Raw genomic sequence first — 7602 nt, 5'->3', positions numbered from 1 at the left:
TCAGTCAATAATTGCTGCACGAAGCTTATTGCAATATCTTCCGATGTTCTAAAAAACGTTTTTTTACTTCATTAAAAGTTCGCATTTGAACGACCTAAATTCTGTGGAAAAATATAACTTCATAAATTGAAAAAACTTCATTACTTATAGATTCTTGGCGAAAGTTCTTAGATGAAAATTGTTGGACTGAAGTCTTTAAGAAGCTCGGAAACTAACTCTTGAAAGGTTTACAACAAAAGTTTTGCTGATCATCTCGCTGCAATATCACCATTAGCGATTAAAAAAATCCGTCTCATATAACCTCTCCGCAGTGGCCGTGCTATACATTGTGCGAGTCATCGTCCGTTCTCTGCTGTTGCTCGTTGTCATGGAATTGCTGCTGATTGAATGTTTGTTTCGAAAAATCTGGTTGATCGGTAGGACAGTTTTTAATTCTTCTGTGAAGAAATTATGAAAAAAAAGAATCGGTGGCAGGCCAAGTTTGGCCGACACTACTAAACTATCGGTACTAATATGTATGATGGAAAAATCAGACTGCTGTTTGATATCTTGTTCAGTATATTCTGAACATTATCGTATTTTAGGGTAACGGAGAATAGTTGTGAGACGCACTGGAATACGACTGCGTGAGGCTGCGGAGATTCAACTTGACTGTACGAGTAAGAAGTTTTGTTCCATTCAGCGCCGCCGAGCATCTTAATATCAGTTCGGGACAAAGTTAGAGGCGTAATCGAGCTGCAAAAATGTTATTGTCTCCAGATAAGGAATGAAGTCATGTAGCCACTGAACCGCAGTTCCGCCGCTCCTCTAAACGACTTCTAAAAAAGGGCCTGGATCGACATCGGAGGCCTGATTTGGCTTGATATGGCCGTGGCTTCCTCGTGTCGTTCGGCGGCCACGACTTGAGTCGCAGTCGCTTTTTTTCTGGACGTTCAAATCTAATCAGAATTCTAGTCGTTTTGTGGACGCAGGAAATCATTGATGTTGAAATACGGAGCACTGATCGCGCCCTGACTTGTGATAACATCGAGGACGTTATAGGCTGCAACAGGCCGACCTCAATTAATTACCAGTGATGTGATGGTCGATTGTTTCGATTTACAATTATATTTTGACCAATTATATGTCCGTGTTGCTCATGTAGGAATGTTCTACACTCTTGTTCTGCATTCAGAAACTCTAAAGCCATTATTGTTCAAATATACAGCGACTGAATTTCGAGACACATGTCATCAAGGGAAACATTACCGCATAATTTCAAAGATTTACTCTCAGTTCACCGTCTGTCCCTTAAAGCGCTCAGCAGTGTTAGGACAATGTGAGTTTGCTGACATTTGCTATCTAATCTGAGAGCTAGACTGAGGTGCATGGAAATATTAATTTCCTACTAAAAGCAATGCGAGTTCTTACACTGGTCGTGAGCCAGGCATGGTGTATACAACTCACACGAGATTATTTATAATCTCGAGGGAGATTATAAATTATTATTTTTTTTCATTGTGATATTCATAACCATGATAATAAACTCTTGGGTGAGGGCCTCTTGATAAACCTAATAATATCCTGTTTATACAACCTGAGCGTCTTCATTGCATGAGATTTATCGACTTCCAAGTGATTTTTATTCGGTTTCTCTTATTACTTAGTCCCTTACAGTGAATAATGTCATCTGAAATGGGTTATTGGTTTGGTATTGATTTCAGTTTTGGTAAACTCTTCCCTATATATGTGATCAATAGGGATGCTTTAGTTTTGTGATTCTGGTTCATTTCTTTATTTGCGCTCTAATGACTGACATGATATTCTTGAATAAATCTCAGTTCAATCCAGTCGCGAGCTCACGTACGGAGTGCACAATTCATATTTAAGTCTTGGCCGGCGCATCGGTGGCCGCCGTTAAGCGTACTATGGCTGTCCATGTCGGCAGACCATGATTTTCACGAGCGGCACAAGTAGAGTGAACGCTGAGGGCATTTCTTTAGGGAAGCGCCCAGCGGAGCAGATATTGAATTCCGGCAAGTTATGACTCCTTGGGACAATGGAGAGTATTTGGTCAGCAAGAAACTAATAAAAAAGTTCGCACAATAGGAAACGGGCGGCCCTCAAGGCTAGGCTTGTTCAAAAATGACGAGAAGAAAGTTGTGAGTAACACATGATTGCTTCTATTGAAGGGTTGCAGCAGCCGGGCTCCTGATCCGTCGCTTCCAAAACATGAAAGATTTTTATGGCTATACCCACGCTTCCAATTATTACAGAAGAATGGATGAGGCTTCTGCCTTATTCGAATTTTGAGTTTATACAATTATTAGCCACGAAAATTTGCCTGTATATATCCATGGCCTTGGCCAAATTTTCTATTGCCTATATTAAAATCATCAATCAAGGACTTGAGCGGTGAGAGGTAATTTGTTAATTTGTTAATGGGAATTAATTGTTAATTTGTTAATGGGAATCAGATGTGCGCAACTATTAATGAATATATATAAATTCTAGGGATACTACTAATGAAAATGCTGAATCTCTTTGATGACTATTGAAATCAGACCACAAGCCAGTTTTTTTTCATTTTTGCCGCCTTTGTGAACTTATTTGCAAACGATCAGAGTTTGTTTTATTCCGAGATCGGTCATGGAAATTTTACTTTTCTTTCCCAGGCAGAAAGGAGTTAAAACAATATTCCAGTGTCATTGAGTACTCACGTGTAGCGCTAATTGTTTCAAACCTGTTCTATTTATTCCGAGGAAAACTAAGGCTGATTCTTCATTGTAGTTCGCAAAAGTTAAACGTCAATCGGGAAAAAGATACGTTTTATTCAGACGACGGTTCAGTCTAAGAGGACGGAAAAGTTCTGCCTAAGAACGGCGCACGTTCAGAGCGCACAAAAAGTTAGACTGAAGGCGTCTGTTCAGACATTGATCACCGGATGTCAGATAGATGCAGATTGCATCCCGACGAAGATTCGCTGCTTAATGACCTTTGAAAAAGCCGTCAGCTTTGGGCGAAACTTATTAGTTTGTGATGAGGTGTCAATCACGAACGACTTTTGGCGAAGACTCTAGATGTCGCTAGAGTTAAACTTGAACAACAGCGCACGGTAATCGATGGGTTAGGTTATTATGAACAAAGGGGTCATGATTGTGATTGGGTGATGATAACAAGTAAACAATTACGCAATGTAATTGTTTACTAGTTATCATCGAAATGATTTCAAATGGGATACGAAGAATACATATTGAATACATAGATGAAATTTTTTTGTCACCTTGTTATTTCATTGCCATGTTAACTTGAGATTACAGCTTGATTTTTACTGAAATGGAACTAATAAAATATTGAAATTATTGGTAAATGAATGCAATTAGGATACTCTTCATTAAAGAAAGTTTCAAATAGAAGAAGACATTCGATTCCCCGGCAATCGCAAGGTTCTCTTCACAGCGCCAAAAATGTTTAGCTTTGCCAATTCTCAAGCCAATTGTACCAATGGGCGACAAGTTTTTAAATGAAATTCCTGTTATAAGTAAAAAAAAACACGAGAAGTTCAGCAGAAGTTCTCGGCGAGTTCCACAAGCAGCACTTGCTTCTTCAGCGGAGAAACGCATGTTAAATTTCTCGATATACCAAAATTATAAAATTTCATAACTGAAATATCCAATATTAGGTTTTATCGGTTTTTATTGCATAGAACTTTTTAAATGCGGCCAACGTGAACCACTCGCAAGGCACCGAGTATGAGGCAAGAACGAGTTCCGTAGCTGAGGCAGGAACGAGTTCCGGAGCTGAGGCAGGAACGAGTTCCTGAGCTGAGGCAGGAACGAGTCCTGAGCTGAGGCAGGAACGAGTCCTGAGCTGAGGCAGGAACGAGTCCTGAGCTGAGGCAGGAACGAGTCCTGAGCTGAGGCTGGAACGAGTCGTGAGCTGAGGCAGGAACGAGTTCCTGAGCTGTAATACAGACGTCGTTTGCAGGCTCCCGATACAAACAACTTCGGTAACTACGTCAAACTTATTAGAAAATTCGCCCTAATATTAAAACAATGATATTCTTTGTATTTAGTTTTAATTAAAATAGAAAGACGGGAACTTGGAACAGAGCTCCGCGGAAATGGGTGCCTCGGAATGGTTCAAGTCACCGCAACGAGACCCGACTTTCTGAATTGGCTGGTGGCAGCCGCGACTAACGCAAACTTTTCCAATACAATCAAATGGGGTTTATTTTACTCATTGCATTCGAATGGCTGAATTACGAAGCGTCTTTCCTCAAAGTTCTTACTGCAATTTCTTGGTTGACCAACACTATATGTTGATCAAAATCTTGGCCGGCTTATCGGCATCGTACATCGGCGGGCGAGCGAGCGGCCAACCATGGGACTGCCAAGAACAAGATACGGATGTTCACGCAGGCAGGCGTATAATGGCGTCACTGGTGCTCCTGAAATGTACACGAAAAATTGTGTACACGAAAAATTGTTGGATGTTCAAAATAACGAAATTTTGGTATAAATCGCAAAAGCATTATGTTTTTTGTACAATTTGTAAAAGCACTAAATTATGTTATTTCGTCTTTATGATTTCTGACATTTAATTCAGTTTGTTTCATATTTCATTCGTTTAATTTCGTCTTAATTATTTTTCCCTGAAAAGAGAAAATTTCGCAGAATTATTAAGTTATTTTCCTGTGAAGAATGGTAAAGAAATATTGGCTATAGCTACGGACTGTTCGTGAACCGTTTCTCTAAAACGAAAACGCATTTCCAAACTACCTCGGCCATGTAATTTCGTCCAATTCTCGACGGGACAATTACCCCATTGGACTAGCGCAATCACGAACTAAATATTCACATGAGAGAGACTATATGATCTCAAGAATATACTATATCTTTAAATTGTTTATCATTGGATTGTCTGCCTTGAAATATATTTCTTCTTGAAATCGTATTTAATGAGATTCAACTTCCAATGAAATCACATCTGAAGGCCTATATTCCATAGATACAGTAATCAATGATCAAATATAATACAAATTAGTTCACACTAAGAATTTTTCAAAACCTCTTTGAAATTTGAGTAAGTAGAGAAGAAACTGTAATTTCATTGCCAAGTTTCTTGTTTGGGTGCGACGCTCTTGGCAATCAAAATTATTTGTCTGTTTCTAAAGCGAAATAAGCAGTCGAGCTGACCCAGGCTAGATTCATACATTATTTATACGTAGCAATTCCTGCTGCCAAAATTGCCACAGAAAGTGCCCAGTAATGGCCAATTATTTGAATTTATTGAATTTTTGCCTCCATGTTTCAGACGCCGGCACTTTAATGCCCTGCCCTAAAATGTATATGTAGCGTTTAATTCTTTTCCTCGCCATCAATCATCGGTGCGCTGCGATAATTGAATAAAGTCATCGTATAATAAATTCGATTTGCATGCTTTGCCCGACGGCACTCATTGGCCCCCCTCCAGCGCTGCTCGACCGCGAGTTCCGAGCTCGGCGCAACTGCACGATTTCTCTTAGCGAATTCACTCAAGTTGAGAAAATTTGTGTTTCGAATTTACGGAGACGAATGTGAATATTTCATAGACGTAATGTTAATGTACGATATATTTTTCTTAAATGTGGCCTTACTTTTTTACCGCAAGCTAAAAATTGAACATATTAGACTCGATTATTTAAAATGATACATTAACCAATCACCTCATAGCTCTCTGTTGACCGTAACTGAAGGCATTTAAAATACATGACTTTGCCAAATGCATTTCAGCAGAAGCAGGGAAGGTGCAATTTAGTGCCTGAAATTAGGAAAGATAAATACTGATCAGTCAGTGAATATCGTTCAGTGAAGCCGCTTTGAAAAAATTCTGTTAGGAGAATTTCGGGATCAAATTATAAGGAAGAGGATCTAAAATTAGAAGCAATCGATGAATTTCTGTCTATAACAAAATTCTATAAGTCAAGTTTATTTTCCACTTCACTGAAAGATTACATCATTGTACAATTTTTGATTTATGGCAATAATAACTTGAATTTAAAAGGAGTGCACGACGATGGTTGCACCCTATTTTGTGATCATCGGCGGTTTATAGGCTGCCATTGAACGGCTCTCATGTTTTCTAATCATCGGCGGTTTATAGGCGGACTATTGAAGGCCTATAATGTCGGACGGATCAAGAGGGCGCCTAGTTTCCAGTCGTGGTCCAGTCGTTCGTCATCCAGGCCACTGCAATCAATTTATTGTTCGACACCGACGAAATTGAGCCGGTCTATCATATAGTAAAAGGAAATTGCATTGTCATGATTTACGCAGACTTGTTCTCAAAGTCATCAATGTTCGGTGAGTGGTGCTGGCATATCTAATTCGATTCGTTTATAACGCTTTCGCCAGGCTGAACCCACTTCATCAAATTAAAACTTCTTGCTGGCATGCCCGGAGATATTGGTTGCAGAATTTTAAAAACGAGTCTAATTGATTTTGCATATGAATTTCAAGTACATCAGGTTATGTGAAATAGAACTTAAATTGCTTTTACTGCGGTGCAACAGTAATATTGTACCGTTATACTGCAGTTAGCAATGATCAATGATAATGCTTATGTATTTTTTTTAATGCAGCCAAAGGCTAGCTTTGCGTACATAGCCGCAACACTGTAATTAAAATGCAAGTGAATTTCAGAAGATTTGAAAGTATCAAAAATTGAATACTTTTGCCTTTGAAACGATGACCTATGATTGATTATTGTGACAATCAGAGCAAGGATGGCCGCACGTTGTTCATATCATTAGATTATCGTGAGCATCAACAGATCCTTCGTCTCTGACTTGATCCTTTGAGGACTTGTCATGTCAGAAGCACCTCCCAGTCTGATCTCTGTCAAGAATATGGATCAATGACCATCAGGATCATTTGAAAATTTCTGAGCCTAATTCATCGAAGTTTCAAGGGCAATAGTGCGTGATTCACGGTAAAAAATAATCGGAAGAGTTAATTTCTCTTTAGCGGAGGTCATTAATTTCTTAATTTAGATGTTTTTTGCATTACAGAACTTCTTAACCGGAACACTTAAAGTCTGGCGAACACACAATATTCCGCGATGGACCCTTCATTGCAAAGCGAACGTGGCTTAATTTGTTCACGCTAACAGATATTGGGAGGAACTAAATCCCGCTCATTCCTGAAACTTTGAGTGCTCCAAGGCTCATCTGTTTCAAAAGTTTTCCTTAAAAGAGATGTGTTGGTCGACCAAGACTCTTTAAAAGAGATGTTGACTGAGAAGAGGTCATAACGTTAAGCTTTCTACCCGAAGATTCCATTCTTTAGGACGTCGCACCAGTTAGCTCCTATGTTTGATTTTACTTCGTGCGGTAATGGAGGCTCCTTAAAAGCGTACCCTTTATGTTTGATTCTTCTTCGTATGGTTGGGGAGGCTCCTTAGAAGCGTGTCCCTATGTTTGATTCTGCTTCGTGTGGTAGGGGAGGCTCCTTAGAAGCGTGCTCCTATGTTTGATTCTGCTTCGTAATGCAGGGGAAGCGTCTTAAAAGCGTGCCCATTTGTTTAAATCTGCTTCGTGTGGTAGGGGAGGCTCTTAGAAGCGTGCCGTTATGTTTGATTCTG

Source organism: Hyalella azteca, unplaced genomic scaffold, assembly GCF_000764305.2.
Source record: "Hyalella azteca isolate HAZT.00-mixed unplaced genomic scaffold, Hazt_2.0.2 contig5826, whole genome shotgun sequence".
In the NCBI taxonomy this organism is placed as follows: Eukaryota; Metazoa; Arthropoda; class Malacostraca; order Amphipoda; family Hyalellidae; genus Hyalella; species Hyalella azteca.
Note: the sequence above shows the minus strand (reverse complement) of the source record.